The sequence below is a fragment of the Triturus cristatus genome, chromosome 3_2 (assembly GCF_964204655.1).
Source record: "Triturus cristatus chromosome 3_2, aTriCri1.1, whole genome shotgun sequence".
In the NCBI taxonomy this organism is placed as follows: domain Eukaryota; kingdom Metazoa; phylum Chordata; class Amphibia; order Caudata; family Salamandridae; genus Triturus; species Triturus cristatus.
In genome coordinates this window covers 960,304,845-960,324,978 of record NC_140584.1, presented here as the reverse complement: position 1 = coordinate 960,324,978, position 20,134 = coordinate 960,304,845, and positions in this window count along the sequence as shown.

The window sequence follows — 20,134 nt, the reverse complement described above, 5'->3', positions numbered from 1 at the left end:
GCTTGGTGGTATCTTTCTTTTGGTCACCACCCTGATTTTTAGGCCTAATCCTGGTCCTGACCCATTTATCTGCCCTCTTTCCCAATTCTTGGGGAGAGGTCAAATCTGAGTCTACCAGGTGTTGATGGAGAAGCTGGTTCTGACAATTACTAAGGATCTGCTCCCTCATAATCAAGTTGTACAATCCTGTATAGTCCTGCACCTTGCTGCCATTTAACCAACCTTCCAAAGCCTTAGTGGCACAATCCACAAAATCAGACCAGTCCTGTGTCTGTGTCTTCTGGGTGTCTCTGAACAACAACCTATATTGCTCAGTGGTTAAGCCAAACCCATCTATCAGAGCACTCTTCAGGACTTTGTAATTGTTTGCATCCTCATCACTGACTGTGAGGAGCTTGTCTCTGCCTTTGTCAGAAAAGGAGAGCCACAAGATAGCTGCCCACTGACTTTGGGGTACCTGCTGTACTTTGCAGGCCCTCTCCAAAGCAGTCATCCATTTGTGGATGTCATCCCCATTCTGATATGGGGGGACTATCTTGCTTAGGTTTCTATGGTCATAAGACCTATCCCTATCTCTAGGGATGTTGCTGCCACCAGTTGGTTCTGACCCACACAATTTTTGCTCTCTAGCCAGAGCAAGCTTCTCCTTGGCAAGGGCAATTTCTTCCCTCTGAATCCTCAGATTGGCTTCCCTCATTCTGGCTTTATGCTCCTTTCTCTCAGGTGAAGTCATTCCCCTGTGAGAGGAAGCATTAGAGATGCTAGAGACATGGGAGTGGATGGATTCCCTTGAAGGGGATCTGTCCCTCCTGCTTCTCTGTGAAATCCTACTTGTGGGTCTGTATGGGGGGACCCCATGCAAACTCCCATGTAAACTTAGGTTAGCCTGGCTAAGTCTTTCTACTTGGCCCTGGCTGTCTACCTCTTCCTCTGAAGTCCCATCTGACTCATCTGTGGTGGGTAGACCCTTATCTACAGCTATGGCACCATCCCTGGCAGCTCTTTCAGCATCATAGGCCTCCAGAAGCTCCACTAGCTGTCTAAGGGTAGGGTTTGAACCCTGTTTTATTCCTCTGGAGGTACACAAGTGTCTCATCTCCTGGAATGTTAAGGTATCATATCTAGAGGGGATCTTTTGCAGACCTGATCCTCCTGAGAGAGCATCTACTTGATCTACTCTCAGAGACATGATCTAGTGAGGGTGTGGTGTGTGCACCTACCTACACTAGTTGTATCTACTAAACCTCTCTAGTAGTTGTAGTCAGGGTGTGTTATTCCCTTCAACCTACAACTACAAAGTCCAGTAGGACTTAAGTATAATAATCTATTTTATATGTACCTAGACAATATCTGTGTGATCTTTCAATTTAGTATCTCAAGATTACAATGGTATTACAACAGCAAGCTCAGATCCCAACCGCTGCTCACCAATGTGAGAAGTTGGCCTGATGTATGATGTCACTAGTTATAGTGTACACCTTATATCAGTCCAAATACCCTTATGGTGATTGGTTGTAAAGTCAACCTTATAGACCAGCTATCCTAGTGGTAGCATGGACAAGAGCAGTCTTAGGCTAAACTCTGAATGGCATGTGAAGCCAGCTGTGATACCATATATAATCCCTTGAATACCAAATGAAAGGACACCACAACAGATATATATATAAAATAAAGTGTATTTATTCTAAGCAAACCCTCAGCACTCTTTATGAGATTAGAGGTAAGTACAACACAGTCTTATTAATGCATACAGTAAGTCACACAGGTAAGTAATACAGTTAGGCCCTAGGGGCCACGCAAACCATATACTAAGTAAGTGGTATAAGAACCACTGTCACGGAAATAGAATAGGCCTAGGCCTAGGGAATCGCTGGGGCTACACTACACTAGCGTTAGTTAGGAAGTGGGAGGCCCACGGGATTCGTGTGCAGAGTGGAAACACTCACGCGTAATGCGTAAAAGTCAATAGCAATAGTACAGTTTAGAAAACGGTAGATTTAGGACACTTCCGGAGTAGCTAGGAAGTTGAGACTTGAAAACTAGACACTAGGATAGTCACTATCCTGATGAGCACCGGAGTACCCAAGTTACCTAGCCCACAGGCTGCGGGTGCATAGGGGTGAAGATGCGTCGTTTTCCTCGTCGACTCCTATGGATGCCTGAAGAAAGATGCTGACAGGCAGTCAGGGGAGAGTGTCCGGTGGATCCCAAGGCTGGGATCAAGAAGAGAGGAAACCTGCAAGCAGAAGGGACAGAGTCAAGGTCACTAGCCAGTGACCACGTGGAACCGGGAAGGAACCAGGCGATGTCGTGAAGAGTTGCAGGTGAAGGTGAAGCTTGTCGCTGCAGCCAGGAGGACCAGGAAGCGTCGAGGACGACCAGGACCAGGAGGCGAGCTGTCCCACGAAGGCTCTTGCTGTCGGCGGCGTCGAAGTTGGACTAGGACTCACCAAGCCTTGGCAAGCGGAACCCACGAAGAACGAAGGACTTGCTTCTGGTGCAGACCAGGAAGGTCTGGGGTGCTTCTTCTTTGCAGAGAAGCGGGAGCCAGTCTGGAGGAGCCAAACCAGCGCAGAAGATTTCAGGGTGCGTCGTCACAGAGGCCACTAGCCAGCGGGCAAGCAACCGGACAGACGCGGCAAGCAGGAAAATGCTGAAGGGCCCCACGCAGGACTCGTGGAGTGTGGGGGGCTGATCTTCGGTGCAGATGGTGCTTGGGGTTGGGGCTTCTCAATCCCCGGTGCACAACTTCGAGGGTACCTCAGAAGCTGCGCTTTAAGTTACTAGCCACTTTTTCCAGGTAGCCGGTCCCACGTCGCTCGTCGCCTCCACGGATCTCAGCTCGGCTGTAGATGTGGATCAGGGTCGGAGAAGTCTGGAAGTCAAGGCTCTGGTCAGGCTCTGCAGTCGGTTCCTCGTAGAACGTGGGCAAAGCAAAGGGTAGTCTCTTGATGGTGCCTGTTTGCACAGGGTAGCCACTCCTTGGCTACAAGTGAGATTCTTCAGTCTTCTTCTTTCGTCGAATGTCGAAGGTCCAGAGTTTCTGTTCAGTTTTGCAGGTTCAGGATAATCTACAGTCTTGAGGCCCAACTCCCACTCTTATACTAATCTGGGGGGCTGGGATACCTGCTAGGTCACGCCTTATGGGTGGGACCTGGGAGGGGGTGGTTACACCCACTTCCCTTTGTCCAGTTTCGCGCCAGAGCTGGGGCTGGAGTGCCCCAGCGCCGGTTTGAACTGGACTATGCAAGGAACACCTTGTGTGCCCCAGGCATGTCTCATTCCTTTCAGCCCACCCTGCCCCAATACACTAAAGGCTGTCTGGGGAGGTGCTAGCACCTCCCCAAGCAGGAAACCTATTGTCCAGGCCTCCCTGGCTGGGATCACTCCCAGCAGCAGGAGGTCAGACTTGTGTCTGTGGCAGCAGCATCCATTTTGTGATGCTGAGGCTTTGGTTAGAGTTAAACAGCAAAGTAGGATTTTAACATGTCTCTCCCTCTAGAAGGGAGGAATAATATCCTCATCACCAGAAATGGTATGGGGGTATTATTCCAAAGTGTTAGACACCTTACACGACATGTTTTGATAAAGCCAAACCATAGTTACCATAACCGTTTAAGATTATAAGGCACTTTAAGAGTATATGGTAGGCTATATCATAGAACAGCTATAAGGACATGGTTCCGAAAGCTGCAGACAGGCTCAGCTCATGCTAGAGCACCATCTCACATGTTACCAAGCACTCTGCCTCCAGGATTGTTAAGGCCTGCCATAGGAGTGACTGATAGGTACACATGTGTCTATATATAAGGGTAGATATAGGCATGCTATATCTAAGCAAGGGGTGATTACACAACCTTGCCCCAGCTGAGTGATCAGCCAGTTGTGTCTGATTGGAAGGCCAGACCAGGGGTGGCATAATACATGCTGCAGCCCCTGGGAGGCCTAGGGTACACCTATGCCCTGGGTACCTAGGGTACACTGTACAGGGTCCAATAAGGTGATCCTTACCAATTGGTTATGTACCTAGGGTACATGGAGTCCATTTTAAAGAGAGAGCAGGCAGCCTGAGACCCTGAATGGCAGGATCTCGGGCCAACTAAGTCGAAAAACCAGCTAGACACTAGGCAAAAAGTTGGGGGTAACCATAGTCAGATATCCACCTTCCTACAACTCCCATTTGCTAGCCTATTGCTGAGCCTCTTCGGAGCTGTAGTTTTTCATTTATTCTTGACTGCTTCTATTGAAAGTAAAGCAAGATTAGAAAGCATAAAACTTGCCTCCGTATCTTTAATAAAATTAAGACTTTCCTATATAAATTACTAGGAAAATCTACATTAATGGGTGGCGTCAGGTAGGGTGACCAACTGGCATGGGTGAAAATTCAGGACGGTGAGTGTAAGAGTGTTAAGAGTGCGTGGCCTGGAGGAAAATAGAAACTCAGGATTTAAACCCATAACATGGTAGTTAGGGTTGCTTTTACAAATCAGTATTTATTATTATTAAAAAAGAACCCTATTTTGCAACCTTGGAATAATGAAAGATTGTGGAAAAACAAAGGCAGGTAGCAAAATAATTTATGTGACAACAGCATTTAATCCCAGAGCTATCCACGTAAAAAAATATTAGTTGATCTGCATGTTACACCTTGTGCTTTACTAGAGGCACGCACCCTATCCCTCTGTGCTAATTTGAGTCTAACGGGGACTAGGCAAAATTCAGATCTCTCCAGGGCACAAGTCCTATAAAAAGAAGTGGGGGGGGGGACTGATAATATGCAAATGACGTCATGAAAAGCAGAGCTCCCACGTTTCCTACATTCAGTCCAAGTTTTTACTCTGTATTCTGGAACTTGTAGTCCTACTTATCCCATGCGCAAATAAAGACATCGTATACAAAGTAAAAACCTGGTCTGAGGGAACTACTCACGCAAGACTGGAAAAGCTGGGGGCTCTGCATTACTAGAGGAAGCTGCCCGCGGCTGAATCGAATACCCACACTAGATAGCAAAGAATCGCAGTGAATGCTGCGCGATTAACCCAGTCCTTCGCCGTTTTGTGTTTTAAAGTCACAGGACGGCAAATGAACACCGTTTCATATTACTGCAATTGGGACAATACCGCTTACACTAACAGTTTCCTTTTTATCATCCACGCCTCGTGGGGCCCAAGTACTTGGCGGGGGGACAGCGTCCTCCGTGTGAATAGAGTGGGGGGACGCCGTGTACCTGCGCGTACCCCCGACTCGAGCCCTGGATCTCTCTAACTAATACATTAATCACCACAGTCAAACTGACATTTTTATTGGGGCCTAAAAAATATTCTGGTGCGCAAAAAACTCTCCAGTCTATGCAAGCTATTACAAAATGCACCCCTCCGCACCCATCTTGGCCCCTGGTGCAGCGGAACAATCCCCTGGACAAAAAAAGAATGCCCTGCCCTAGACCAAGGCAAGAGTAGGCCTACCACATGCTGTAACTGCCAAGACTGGCCCATTTTCATTCTGTATGTGACAAACATCCGCAATACCGAATGACAATGGGTCCATCGCAGTCTGTGCTAGGCCAGGGTGGGGCTGCTCTTTAGCACATAAGTGGCCCCACCAGGGAGTTCTGCGGAGCTCTGAGGCTTCTTGCAGAGGGAAAGTGCAGCTCGATGCAATTCCCAAAAATACGGACAAATGGCGTCCGTAAAAGGGATCATCATGGACGTGAGATCCAAAAAACAGACGATCTTTGAAATTTACGGACGGTTGGTCACACCAGCGTTGGGCGACCCCAGCAACATATAGAAGGGTTATTTCCACACCTCGCCAACCACATGCACTGGACATACAGCCAGCCCGCTCAGCAGCACATGCACTTAGCCATGTTTATAATATGGTGGTAAGTGCTACACCCAAGGCTAGTTGCCAGAGCTTTGCTGTGCACTTTCTCGAGAGTCGGCAGAACTGTCAGAGCAGAGCACACAGTGGCAGCCTGGCCGGCACACCCAGACTGCAGCAGGAAGTACCCAGCTCACCCCATTTGTTCACTCGGGCGGCTGAAAATTGATCAGAAAAGTCAGCGACATTTTATTCAGGTAAGTAAATCATGGCCTGAGTCAAGTTGTTCTCCTTTTACAGCAAAAAGTCACATATGACGGGAAGAATGGCACGAGAAAACAGTGGAAGCCAGGCATCCAAGATTCCGAAGTCAGACATGCGCTGAAGTAAGAGAACGAAACATGAGAGATCGCAGGGGATGGAGGTAGTGTCCTATGCTGACGACACTCAAATTATGGTGTCCCTTAGCCATTCTTTGAGTGTCTCTGCCTCTAGTTTTAGGGCCTGCATGCAGATGGTCGCTGAGTGGATGGTGCTGAATTCTTTAAAACTCAACGCCGATAAAACGGAGGTTCTCGTGTTCGGCAAGGATCAAAACATCTGGTCCAATGAGTGGTGGCCTCCGTCCCTTGGAACCTGCCCTACTCCTTCCTCTACGGGTAGGAATCTTGGTGTCATTTTTGATACCTCACTCGCCATGAACAGTCAGATCAACAGGACCGTGGCCACGTGCTGGGGAGTCATTAAAACTTTGAAACAAATCCTCCATTACTTGTCCCCGCAGGCACGTAAACATACAGTCACTGCCCTCGTGGGCTCCAGATTGGATTACTGCAATGCATTATATGCGGAGTCCAATAAATATCTGATACAACGTCTGCAGGTGGTACAGAACGCTGCCGCCAGATTCGTTTTAGCACTCCCTAGGGACTCTTCGGCAACGATGGCCAGGAAGAACCTGCACTGGCTTCCCATTAGTTTTAGAATTTCTTTTAAACTTCTCTGCCTCACCTACAGAGCCGTGCAGGCTGGCCCCTCAAATGCCTTGGGGTCTCTGCTCACCCGATATATTCCCAGTAGGTCTCTGCGATCTTCAGACTCTAACCAGCTGGTAGTTCCTCGCTCTAAAAGAGCCAGATGGGAGAGCAGAGCCTTTTCCATTGTTGCTCCTCTACTCTGGAATGGCCTTCCTCTGGAGATTAAGTCGTTACCATCCCTGTCCTTGTTCAGGAAAGCTCTTAAAACCTGGTATTTTATAAAGGCCTATCAATAAGCTCTCCTGTTTTTCTCAGTCAGCTTTATTTGTTAGGCGCCTTGACGCCCATTGGGCTAAGTCTGCGCGATATAAGTTTTGCTTCATTCATTCATTCATTCATCGTTTAAAATCAGAGTCTAGAGTCACAGCAGTGCATGCACCCCCAGTGTTCCCGTGCCAAACCCAACAGTGCTAGTCTACTGGATAACTCTGCACATAACGTTTTTATTTATATATCACTGTTGATTTTTAGGTCTCGGCTGCGAAGGCTGCGCTTGCGCAGTCTAGCTCCGAGATTTAATGACTTGGAGAAGAGGGGCTTGAACCCTCCCCTCTTCTCCCCTGTTCTCCATTGGCTGGCCTCTTGAATGCTGGCCAGCCATTGGAGAAGAGGTCAGTCATTCAGATTAGGCCCCGTCCTTTTCGGATCGGGGGGCGTGTTTTTTGCAAGAAGTCTCAAGGAGGAGATAACAGCAAAACATGCCCCTGAATCCGAAAACGACGCTGCCTTTCTCCGAGGCATTTCTGTTTTGCCTCGGAGAAAGGCTGTGGTGTTCCTGGCCCTCACCTCGCCCGCTTCCAACCCGTCGTTCGCTTCCGCACTTCCTCCGGGTCTCTGCGCCTTCGCCAGGACCTCACTCGCCCTTGCCACCAGAAGAGGCCCTTTATAGACGAAGCCAAGCGCCTGCGGGCCACGCACATGAAGGATTACCCGGACTACAAGTACAAGCCCCGGCGCAAGAGCAAGGCTGCCCTCAAGAAGGTCTCGGCCAAGTACGCGCTGTCCTCCGGGGCCATGATGGGCCACGGGCCCGGGGGCAGCCCGTGCATGGAGCCCTACACCTGGGCACACAATGCCGCTTATGCCCCCATGCAGGGCGACTCAATGGCCTACCAGCAGCAGTACCACCGCTACGACCTGGCCAGCCTGCAGTACCCCCCTGGCATGGGGCCGGGGCAGAACTACCTGAACGGAGGCGGAGCCTATAGGTGAGTGCACCTTGAAGCCTGGGTCTGGGGTGGAGGTATGGCGTTGTAGGAAGAGGTGTTTACAAGTGAGTACACATTGCAGCTGGGGTGGCTTCACTGAGTCGCGGCACCTACAGGCGAGTGCGCCTTTAAGCCTGTACGCGGGGTGAAGGTATGACGTTGGATGTGCTTTCAAGTGCGTGTACCTTGCAGCCGGGGTAAAGAGGGGCTACAGGTGAGTGCGCATTGAAGCCTGGCCTTGGGGTGGAGGAATCGCGTTCATGGAGGAGCCGTGTCTGCAGGTGAGTGCTACTCGAAGCCGGGGCTTAGGGTATGAAGGGGTGCTGTCTGAGGACGCGGCAGAAACTGGGGTAGGGCCCTCTTGTGGCGGCCCCTACACTCCCACCTCTCTACTCCTCCCCCCACCCCCTTTACTTCCTCATCTCTGTCCCCAGGGACCGGGCGCGCAACACCAATTGGACTCAAAGGGCTTCATCCCCCCCCCCTGTAAAGAAGACTGCATGCGTCCAATTCAATCAGGAAGACAGAGTCGGTAAGTAAACTTCAATGCAGAGTGAAGTTTATTTCAATGCCAGCTAAACACGGGAGTACTGCTGCCCACAACAATGATCAGCTGCCAACTGGTTTAACTAACTGTAGATTCATTAACGAGCAGACGCAGCACGAGAGATGCACCCTCAAACATAAACATGTTTGAAGATACACTCTCGCGCAGCGCCTGCAAGAATGTGGAATACATAGCATGTCATATAATGAACACAAAGAAAATACTAAACTGAACATGACGTGAATAAACATTGACATAGTACCTTTACATCATCTCCTTTCCCATAAAAATGAAAAATAAAGACTAAAATAAAAAGGTATTTTACGACATATAGTAATCTTTGAATCTAGCAGGAATGGAACAATTGCGATGAGATTTACATGAGTCAAAAGTCGTACTTGGAGAAGGAACTCTAAGTTGAGACGCAGGAGACGTTTGTGAAGAAGAAGATGTGACAATTGAAGAGGATGAATCCTGAGTGACCACATTGTCAGATGAAGCTCCTAACGGAAAATGTGAACAATCATAGTCATCTGTGGTAGATCTCTTGCAAGTAATAATTCTATTGGCCTGTGCATGTGAAATTTTAACAACAGCTCTTTTACTCCACCACCCTTTCCTTCCCAAGAAAAGTGAACCTTTTGAGGTTTTGACAACTTGAATAGGTGAAGAAAATTTAGAGTCTCCTTTCGTAACCTTTTTTGGGTTCTTAAGTAAAACCCAATCTCCAATCTGAAAATCCTTCGTGAATAAAGAACAAGATGAATCAAAATATTTCTTTTGAACGTTCTGTTTGAGTAAAACATTTTTCTTGAGCATAACTTTATCCTGACAAGCCAAACATGAGGTATCTTTCTTCCTGATAAGATCAGTTATCCAGTTAGGACAAATGTTTCCATTAGGATTTCTCTTTTTAAGCAGTCTGAAAGGAGAAATACCCGTTGTGGAGTGAGGGGTGACCAAATATGACCAAATTGTCTTTCTTAAAAATAATTCAACAGGAATATTACAAGCTAAAGCAGATTGAACACCTTCTTTCAAAAATCTGTTCATCCTCTCAATGAGACCATTCGATGATGGGGAGTAAAGAGCCACTTTTAGATGTTTAATGTCATGAACTTTGAAGAAATCTTGTATGATTGTTGAACAAAAGTGCGAACCATTATCTGTAACAACCTCTTTGGGAGAACCTTCTGATTGAAAAACTCTGTTCAAGAATTTTACAACAGCAACGGAATTAGGAGAATCACAAAAATCAAAATCAACCCATTTTGAGTGATAGTCAATGAGCGAAACAATGTAACGTTCACTGCTAGGAAGAAGATTGAATGGGCCAGCAAAGTCCATAGCAATCTTGAGCCATGCCTCCTCAGGCACAGGTACAGGGTGAAGAGGAAGTTTGTTGATTTTCCAATGCTTATCAGAAAGTAAACATGTTTCACATGAATCAATCCACTGAGTCACATCTTTGTCCATAGCAGGCCACCAGAAATGTTCCTTAAGTTTTCTGCAAGTAGCTCCAACACCTAGATGTCCATCATGAGCAGATTCAATTAATTTAATGCGTATAGAATTGGGAGGAATACATTGGTCACCACGCATCAAAATTTCATTAACAATAGAAAGATCATCTAAAATTTGAGCATATGACTTTAATGAAGCAGGCAGGGAACGTTCTCTGGGCCAGCCAGAAATAATCATGTTCCTGACCGCTTGCAAAATTTGATCATTATCATATGCTTGAAGCCAATCAGCTTGTGACAGGACGGGAAAAATGGACAAAGAGTCATTGATAGATGCCACTACGCATTCTACTTCATCAAATTTTGGGTCAGGAAGATCATCTTTTAGGGGAAGTCTAGACAGACAATCTGCTCTTACATTGAGACCACCAGAAATATGTTGAATAGTGACATTATATTCATGTAGTCTGGAAAGGATGCGTACTAATCTAGCAGAGGCTTTACCAGTGCCATTTCCGTTGAGAAGATGCAATAGGGGTTTATGATCACTTAAGAGAATGAAATGGCAACCCCAAATGAAACTTTTAAACTTTTCAACAGCCCAGGAGCAGGCAAGTGCCTCTCTCTCTATGGTGCTGTAATTTCTTTCAGCAGAAGAGAGAGATCTAGAGGCAAAACCTATAGGTGCCGATCACGATCCGGCAAAAACCGGGTACGAACCGTCGGACGGAGCATAATCTCCGTCCGACGCGTACCCGGTCGTCAATTTTTACAAACAAGGAATTACGATTCGCACGGGTACACCAGTACCGTACGAATCGTAAAAAAGCCCGACCGACCAAAAAAAACCTACCAATGCGATCCGGAAAAGCGCCGACCTGACGTCGGGACGCTCGCAGCCAGCCATTCACGACCCAGGAATCACGATTCGCACCGACGTCACCCCGCACGGTGAATATTTTGCGGCAGCCAAAAACTGCCGGGAAATCAGGACGACGCGAACAAGGACCACCAGTACGCGACGGACAGACGACGACGTGAACAAGGAGGACCAGTACGCGACGGACACACAGGACGACGCGACCAAGGAGGACCCGTACGCGGCAGGACGATGCGATCAAGGAGGACCCGTACGCGACAGGACGACGCGATCAAGGAGTACCAGTACGCGACGGACAGACATGGACCCGAACCTACGAGTCATCCCTGCCCTCATAGCAGTCCACCTCCTCTACAGGTTACGACGCAGACGCCGCAGAAGGTCAGAATAACTAAGGGAGGGGGGAAAGTGGGGTGGGGGTGGCACGACCAGGGCAGGCCACAAAACAACCACATAAGTCACACACCACACATGGCCTGGACATACCTGACTCCCATGCCCTGGTCACCACGAGGGGGTGGGGGCGTGTCCTGATAAGCCAGCGACCGCCACAACGGAAGTCCGTCACCACGCGAACCGGTAACACAACCAGACAGGTACGTCCCGTACCCACGCCCACACACACGTCACCCCAACAATGGCGGGACGGATCGTACCCACGTGGCAAAGGCCTGGGTACGGCCCGCACAAGCATCACATAGCGTGGGGACGGATATGTACGGACCCTACCCCCACCCCGTATGCATGGAGCGTACCCCCACCCCAACAGTGTAAGTACGACCCGTACCCCCACCCGCGTATGCATGGAGCGTACCCCCCATGCCAACAGTGGAAGTACGACCCGTACCCTCACCCGCGTATGCAAGGATCGTACCCCCCACCCCAACAGTTGAAGTACGACCCGTACCCCCACCCGCGTATGCAAGGATCGTACCCCCCACCCCAACAGTTGAAGTACGACCCGTACCCCCACCCGCGTATGCAAGGAGCGTACCCCCCACCCCAACAGTGTAAGTACGACCCGTACCCTCACCCGCGTATGCAAGGAGCGTACCCCCCACCCCAACAGTGTAAGTACGACCCGTACCCCCACCCGCGGACTCACGGACCGTACCCCCACCCCAACAGTGTAAGTAAGCCCCTTACCCCCACCCGCGTATGCAAGGAGCGTACCCCCCACCCCAACAGTGTAAGTACGACCCGTACCCCCACCCGCGGACTCACGGACCGTACCCCCACCCCAACAGTGTAAGTACGACCCGTACCCTCACCCGCGTATGCAAGGAGCGTACCCCCACCCCAACAGTGTAAGTACGACCCGTACCCCCACCCGCGTAAGCATGGAGCGTACCCCCCACCCCAACAGTGTAAGTACGACCCGTACCCCCACCCGCGGACTCACGGACCGTACCCCCACCCCAACAGTGTAAGTACGACCCGTACCCTCACCCGCGTATGCAAGGAGCGTACCCCCCACCCCAACAGTGTAAGTACGACCCGTACCCCCACCCGCGTATGCATGGAGCGTACCCCCCATGCCAACAGTGTAAGTACGACTCGAACCCTCACCCGCGTATGCAAGGAGCGTACCCCCCACCCCAACAGTGTAAGTACGACCCGTACCCCCACCCGCGGACTCACGGACCGTACCCCCATGCCAACAGTGTAAGTACGACTCGAACCCTCACCCGCGTATGCAAGGAGCGTACCCCCCACCCCAACAGTGTAAGTACGACCCGTACCCCCACCCGCGGACTCACGGACCGTACCCCCCATGCCAACAGTGTAAGTACGACTCGAACCCTCACCCGCGTATGCAAGGAGCGTACCCCCCACCCCAACAGTGTAAGTACGACCCGTAACCCCACCCGCGGACTCACGGACCGTACCCCCCATGCCAACAGTGTAAGTACGACTCGAACCCTCACCCGTGTATGCAAGGAGCGTACCCCCCACCGCAACAGTGTAAGTACGACCCGTACCCCCACCCACAGACTCACGGACCGTACCCCCACCACACCAGTGTAACTAGACTCGTACCCTCACCTCGAATGCATGGAGCGCACCCCCACCGTGTATGTTCCAAGCGTACATATCCAGAAATAGGAGGTGTGTGTGCAGAGTCCACCCAGCAGTGCCCAGAGGCAGGAGGGGTGTGTGCCTATCACTCCCAGCAGTGCCCTGAGACAGGAGGGGTGTGTGCAGAGTCCTCCCAGCAGTGCCCAGAGACAGGAGGGGTGGGTGTGGAGTCCTCCCAGCAGTGCCCAGACACAGGAGGGGTGGGTGCAGAGTCCTCCCAGCAGTGCCCAGAGACAGGAGGGGTGGGTGTGGAGTCCTCCCAGCAGTGCCCAGACACAGGAGGGGTGGGTGCAGAGTCCTCCCAGCAGTGCCCAGAGACAGGAGGGGTGTGTGCCTATCACTCCCAGCAGTGCCCAGAGACAGGAGGGGTGTGTGCCTATCACTCCCAGCAGTGCCCAGAGACAGGAGGTGTGTGTGCAGAGTCCTCCCAGCAGTGCCCAGAGGCAGGAGGGGTGTGTGCCTATCACTCCCAGCAGTGCCCAGAGACAGGAGGGGTGTGTGCCTATCACTCCCAGCAGTGCCCAGAGACAGGAGGTGTGTGTGCAGAGTCCTCCCAGCAGTGCCCAGAGACAGGAGGGGTGTGTGCAGAGTCCTCCCAGCAGTGCCCAGACACAGGAGGGGTGGGTGTGGAGTCCTCCCAGCAGTGCCCAGACACAGGAGGGGTGGGTGTGGAGTCCTCCCAGCAGTGCCCAGACACAGGAGGGGTGGGTGCAGAGTCCTCCCAGCAGTGCCCAGAGACAGGAGGGGTGTGTGCCTATCACTCCCAGCAGTGCCCAGAGACAGGAGGTGTGTGTGCAGAGTCCACCCAGCAGTGCCCAGAGGCAGGAGGGGTGTGTGCAGAGTCCTCCCAGCAGTGCCCAGACACAGGAGGGGTGGGTGTGGAGTCCTCCCAGCAGTGCCCAGACACAGGAGGGGTGGGTGTGGAGTCCTCCCAGCAGTGCCCAGACACAGGAGGGGTGGGTGCAGAGTCCTCCCAGCAGTGCCCAGAGACAGGAGGGGTGTGTGCCTATCACTCCCAGCAGTGCCCAGAGACAGGAGGGGTGTGTGCCTATCACTCCCAGCAGTGCCCAGAGACAGGAGGGGTGTGTGCCTATCACTCCCAGCAGTGCCCAGAGACAGGAGGTGTGTGTGCAGAGTCCTCCCAGCAGTGCCCAGAGACAGGAGGGGTGTGTGCAGAGTCCTCCCAGCAGTGCCCAGACACAGGAGGGGTGGGTGTGGAGTCCTCCCAGCAGTGCCCAGACACCGGAGGGGTGGGTGCAGAGTCCTCCCAGCAGTGCCCAGACACAGGAGGGGTGTGTGCCTATCACTCCCAGCAGTGCCCTGAGACAGGAGGGGTGTGTGCCTATTACTCCCAGCAGTGCCCAGACACAGGAGGGGTGGGTGTGGAGTCCTCCCAGCAGTGCCCAGACACAGGAGGGGTGGGTGCAGAGTCCTCCCAGCAGTGCCCAGACACAGGAGGGGTGTGTGCCTATCACTCCCAGCAGTGCCCTGAGACAGGAGGGGTGTGTGCAGAGTCCTCCCAGCAGTGCCCAGAGACAGGAGGGGTGTGTGCAGAGTCCTCCCAGCAGTGCCCAGACACAGGAGGGGTGTGTGCAGAGTCCTCCCAGCAGTGCCCAGACACAGGAGGGGTGTGTGCAGAGTCCTCCCAGCAGTGCCCAGAGACAGGAGGGGTGGGTGCAGAGTCCTCCCAGCAGTGCCCAGAGACAGGAGGGGTGTGTGCCTATCACTCCCAGCAGTGCCCAGACACAGGAGGGGTGTGTGCCTATCACTCCCAGCAGTGCCCAGAGACAGGAGGTGTGTGTGCAGAGTCCACCCAGCAGTGCCCAGAGGCAGGAGGGGTGTGTGCCTATCACTCCCAGCAGTGCCCAGACACAGGAGGGGTGGGTGTGGAGTCCTCCCAGCAGTGCCCAGACACCGGAGGGGTGGGTGCAGAGTCCTCCCAGCAGTGCCCAGACACAGGAGGGGTGTGTGCCTATCACTCCCAGCAGTGCCCTGAGACAGGAGGGGTGTGTGCCTATTACTCCCAGCAGTGCCCAGACACAGGAGGGGTGGGTGTGGAGTCCTCCCAGCAGTGCCCAGACACAGGAGGGGTGGGTGCAGAGTCCTCCCAGCAGTGCCCAGACACAGGAGGGGTGTGTGCCTATCACTCCCAGCAGTGCCCTGAGACAGGAGGGGTGTGTGCAGAGTCCTCCCAGCAGTGCCCAGAGACAGGAGGGGTGTGTGCAGAGTCCTCCCAGCAGTGCCCAGACACAGGAGGGGTGTGTGCAGAGTCCTCCCAGCAGTGCCCAGACACAGGAGGGGTGTGTGCAGAGTCCTCCCAGCAGTGCCCAGAGACAGGAGGGGTGGGTGCAGAGTCCTCCCAGCAGTGCCCAGAGACAGGAGGGGTGTGTGCCTATCACTCCCAGCAGTGCCCAGACACAGGAGGGGTGTGTGCCTATCACTCCCAGCAGTGCCCAGAGACAGGAGGTGTGTGTGCAGAGTCCACCCAGCAGTGCCCAGAGGCAGGAGGGGTGTGTGCCTATCACTCCCAGCAGTGCCCAGAGACAGGAGGGGTGTGTGCAGAGTCCTCCCAGCAGTACCCAGAGACAGGAGGGGTGGGTGTAGAGTCCTCCCAGCAGTGCCCAGACACAGGAGGGGTGGGTGCAGAGTCCTCCCAGCAGTGCCCAGAGACAGGAGGGGTGGGTGTGGAGTCCTCCCAGCAGTGCCCAGACACAGGAGGGGTGGGTGCAGAGTCCTCCCAGCAGTGCCCAGAGACAGGAGGGGTGGGTGTGGAGTCCTCCCAGCAGTGCCCAGACACAGGAGGGGTGTGTGCAGAGTCCTCCCAGCAGTGCCCAGACTCAGGAGGGGTGGGTGTGGAGTCCTCCCAGCAGTGCCCAGAGACAGGAGGGGTGTAACACATGTGTGTGAGGCCGGAATTACCCACATCCATACTGCCTACAAGGGAACATGTCCCCATGAACTCATGTCAACAGACTCCACACACAAGTACAGTGATCACCAAGGATGCCACGATTGTTGCAGGTGGAGACATGGCCATGCATGCATGGCCAAAGTAGAAGGGCTCCGTCACACACACAGCTCATGTAGACACTGCTCTGCGCTAAACATTGGGAACACCCTGCAGGGAAGAAATCTGGGTACACAGAGGAAGGAATACACCCTGGGACAATTGCACCATGCAGTAACTGCTTACATGACCAAAGGAAGTTAGCCAACACCTTGTGATGGCACACAGATCCCAGGGTCCCCCCAATGAGCAGAACACTACTACATATCCCACACACCCAAACCCTTAAACACCACCCAAAACCATGTAGCAGCCCCACCAACACCAATACCACCATAGCAGTAGTGTGATAATGAAAACAAAATTAAGCTTTATTCAGCATGAGCACAATGTCCGTGGATCGCAGGCAGTTCAATATTCACAAAGCCCATAGGGCAGTCAATGATTCGCAGCTGGATGGGGGACACAGTGGGATGCGTGTCCCCTACCTTGCCTGCACAGTCAAATGGCATCGTCTTCCATACTGGTGAGGGCATCAGGGGGGGGGGAAGCACCAGGCACCGCAGGGACATCAGGGCAAAGGGGCGGCGTTGTGGGTGCAGGGATGGAGGACTCAACCACAGGGGGTGTGTCATGGCCAAAGGCGGAGGCCAGGATGGCACTACACACCTTAGCAAGGTCCTCCAGGGACTCCCCTGCACCCGAAGGGACCTCAGGCCCCAAGGAGGGGGGGGGGGGGGTCAGAGGGATGGGTCGCAGCGCCACCGGGGGAGGGTGGAGACAGGGGGGGAGACTCAACCACCCTGACCGAGGACTTCCTTGACCGCTTGCGTGGTGGTGTAACTGTGGGGCTCAGGGACAGAGCGGCCATGAAGGAGTCCTTGGGGGAGATGTGGCCAGGAGAGCTGAGGGGAGGGGATTTGGAGGGAGTGGACTGGGTGGAATGCGGACTCCCACTATGGCTGCGTGTCACACGTTTGCCCCCCGACCCAGTGGGTGTGCCTACCTCACCCTGTGTGTGCGTGTCAGGAGGAGTGCGGTGGACCTTCCCTGCTGGTGTGGTGCCTGTGTCTGTTGATGTGGGTGCATGCCGACGTCTGGGTGTACGTGGGACAGGCATGGGAGTGGGAAGTGTGGATGGGGCAGGGGTAGGTGGGGGGAGGTCGCGCTGCAGGAGACCCACTGCTGCAGTCAGTGTGGAGTCTATGGACCTCAGCAAGTTGCGTTGGTCAGCCTGCGATGAATGAATGCCCTCCAAGAATGCCTCGATGTTGGTGAGGGATTTCCCGTGGGCATGGAGGACATTAAGGATCGCAGCCTGACCAACCTGCAGTTGCCGCTGGATGTCCACAGACTCAGCATTGGCGGCAGCAGTGGAGACAGGGGCAGGGGGTGCGGTGCCTGGCCGGAAGGAGACATGCGGTGACCGGGCACGCTGGGAAGGGACACGAGCAAGTGGGAGGCGGCTGATGGGAACTGAGGGGGCGGTGCGAGGTGTTGTTCCGCTGTCAGCTGCTGGTGCAGCCACCGCCCACTCGGAGACATCCTCCTCGGACCTGTCAGCTTCGTATTCTGACGTGCCAGTCGACAGGTCCTCGGCCGCACTATCCTCCACCTCTGTCCCACTCGATGTGCCAGCCCCGATGTCACGGCTGGCACTGGTGCTCGGTCCCTCCGCCTTGCCTGTGTCCATGTCTCCCTCTGTGTCCCCCGACGATGCTGTGGGCAGGGTGGAGAGACAGAAATTAATCAGACAGCTGTACACATCAGTCACATGAGTCCAATCGACATAGGTAACACTGCATAGCCTGAAAAGGAAGATCCCTAACATCTACTAAACAAGGTACCGATGTAGGGCATGAAACACACAGTTGGTTGAGCCACCATGCCACTGAAATACCATGGAGAGCATGAGACAATAGCTAAAGACAGGAAACGGAGTCTGACATAGCACTCAGGCCCTGGGGACAATCCAGCACTGCATCTGCACCACACAGCGTTGGCGAAAATACCGATGACCAGGGACCATATCCATGAACTTGAGACACATGCTGCATAGGTAATGCTGAAAACATGCCCAACATGACTCGGTCACTGCACCTTGCGTGTGTGTCCAGAAACATCACACACTGCCCAGACCCAGCAAGTAGAAATCAGGATTTGACACATAGGCATTGCCCGCCCCAACAAACCCCTACACGAGGCAAATTGTTGAGACACAGGTGGCACCAACATCTCATAGTCTGGGTGATAAACACAGGGGCAGGCAAAATGCAAGATTGGACGCCAAACAGCCAAGGTGCGCCTGTACAAATAATGAGGTACCAGTGCCCATCCTCAGATGAGTATAACAAGACACACAGGCACTGGCAACTGTGAGTATGAAGAAGGACAATCAGGTCAGGCTGCACAGTGGACACCTGTACAAAATAGCACGTCTATATACATGGTGACAGGGGACAATGGCACAGAGCACAACCTACGCTGTAGACACTGAGAGTGTCCACGTTTATGATGACACATACACCACTGAGGAAAAGGTGCCCCAGGGGACAGTAGTGGGCACGCAACTACATGCTACTGAATGGTAATGACTGCAACACACGTCACCATCCCTGCACTATGCGTATCGCACACTCATGCACATCATGTCACAGGCCACTACATAGGACATGCGCACTGTAAGGCATGACACATGAGAGACCAACTCCCATGTCTGGAGTCCGCATCAGTGCCAACTGACATGGAACCCACATGCAGTGAACTTGACAGTGCACAGGCAAGGTCCCACAACCTGTTACACACCACCCCCACACATGATGCTACAGTCATTGTTCTCGTGGACAAAGCGCCAGCCTACATTACCTTGTGAAGGAGTGACTACACACAGACCAGGGAACACATTGCAAGGAGGGGAAGGGTGGCAGGGGCGCAGCGCTATACTGGGGCAAACAGGATCTGCACAGCACCTTTAAACCCTGCCAGTGAATTCATGCTACTGTGCCCTTACAAATGCCGGTGACACACAACAAACACACATGTACCTACCCCCTTCCGGCTGCTGCATCGCCTGTAAGCGCCTCTCCAGGTCTGGAAAGACCACCGGCAGCACACGCCTGTGGAGGTGGCTCAGACGGCGGCGGCCGCGGTTCTTGTGGCTCTCAGGTGAGTCCCCCAGCAGGAGCCGTGCAATCCTCCGCGTCCAGCACCGGATATCCTGCCAGCGTTTCCTCACCTGGGGCAGGCTCCGCCTCCGACCATCCACACCCCTCACGGCACTGACGGCGGTCAGCCAGATCTGCTCCTTGGCAGTGGCGCCTACCTGTGAGGAAGAACAAGTGACACCACATCAATACACCAGCCACATGTCACAGAGAGACATATGAGTACAAATTAGCTGGTTACAACAAGGCATGTCATGCAGTCAACGCATTGCACCTTTGTCATAGGGACATCATCCCCTGGTGAGGGGAAAAAGCAGTACGTGCCATAGTGGGTACACAGGTGGAATGATGGCATTGTCACAATCAATGATCAAGGCTCACACTGTGCATCACACCCACCCCTCCTGTCTCAGGGCACTGCTGTGAGGACTCCACACCCACCCCTCCTGTCTCAGGGCACTGCTGTTAGTGATAGGCCCCCACCCCTCCTGTCTCAGGGCACTGCTGTTAGTGATAGGCCCCCACCCCTCCTGTCTCAGGGCACTGCTGTTAGTGATAGGCCCCCACCCCTCCTGTCTCAGGGCACTGCTGTTAGTAATAGGCCCCCACCCCTCCTGTCTCAGGGCACTGCTGGGAGGACTCTGCATCCACCCCTCCTGTCTCAGGGCACTGCTGTTAGTGATAGGCCCCCACCCCTCCTGTCTCAGGGCACTGCTGTTAGTGATAGGCCCCCACCCCTCCTGTCTCAGGGCACTGCTGGGAGGACTCTGCATCCACCCCTCCTGTCTCAGGGCACTGCGGTTAGTGATAGGCACACACCCCTCCTGTCTCAGGGCACTGCTGGGAGACATCAGGCACCCCCCCCCCTGGGACCCCCCCGACAGTACATGGCATGTGTGTCACACCAGGACACAATGCCTGAAGTC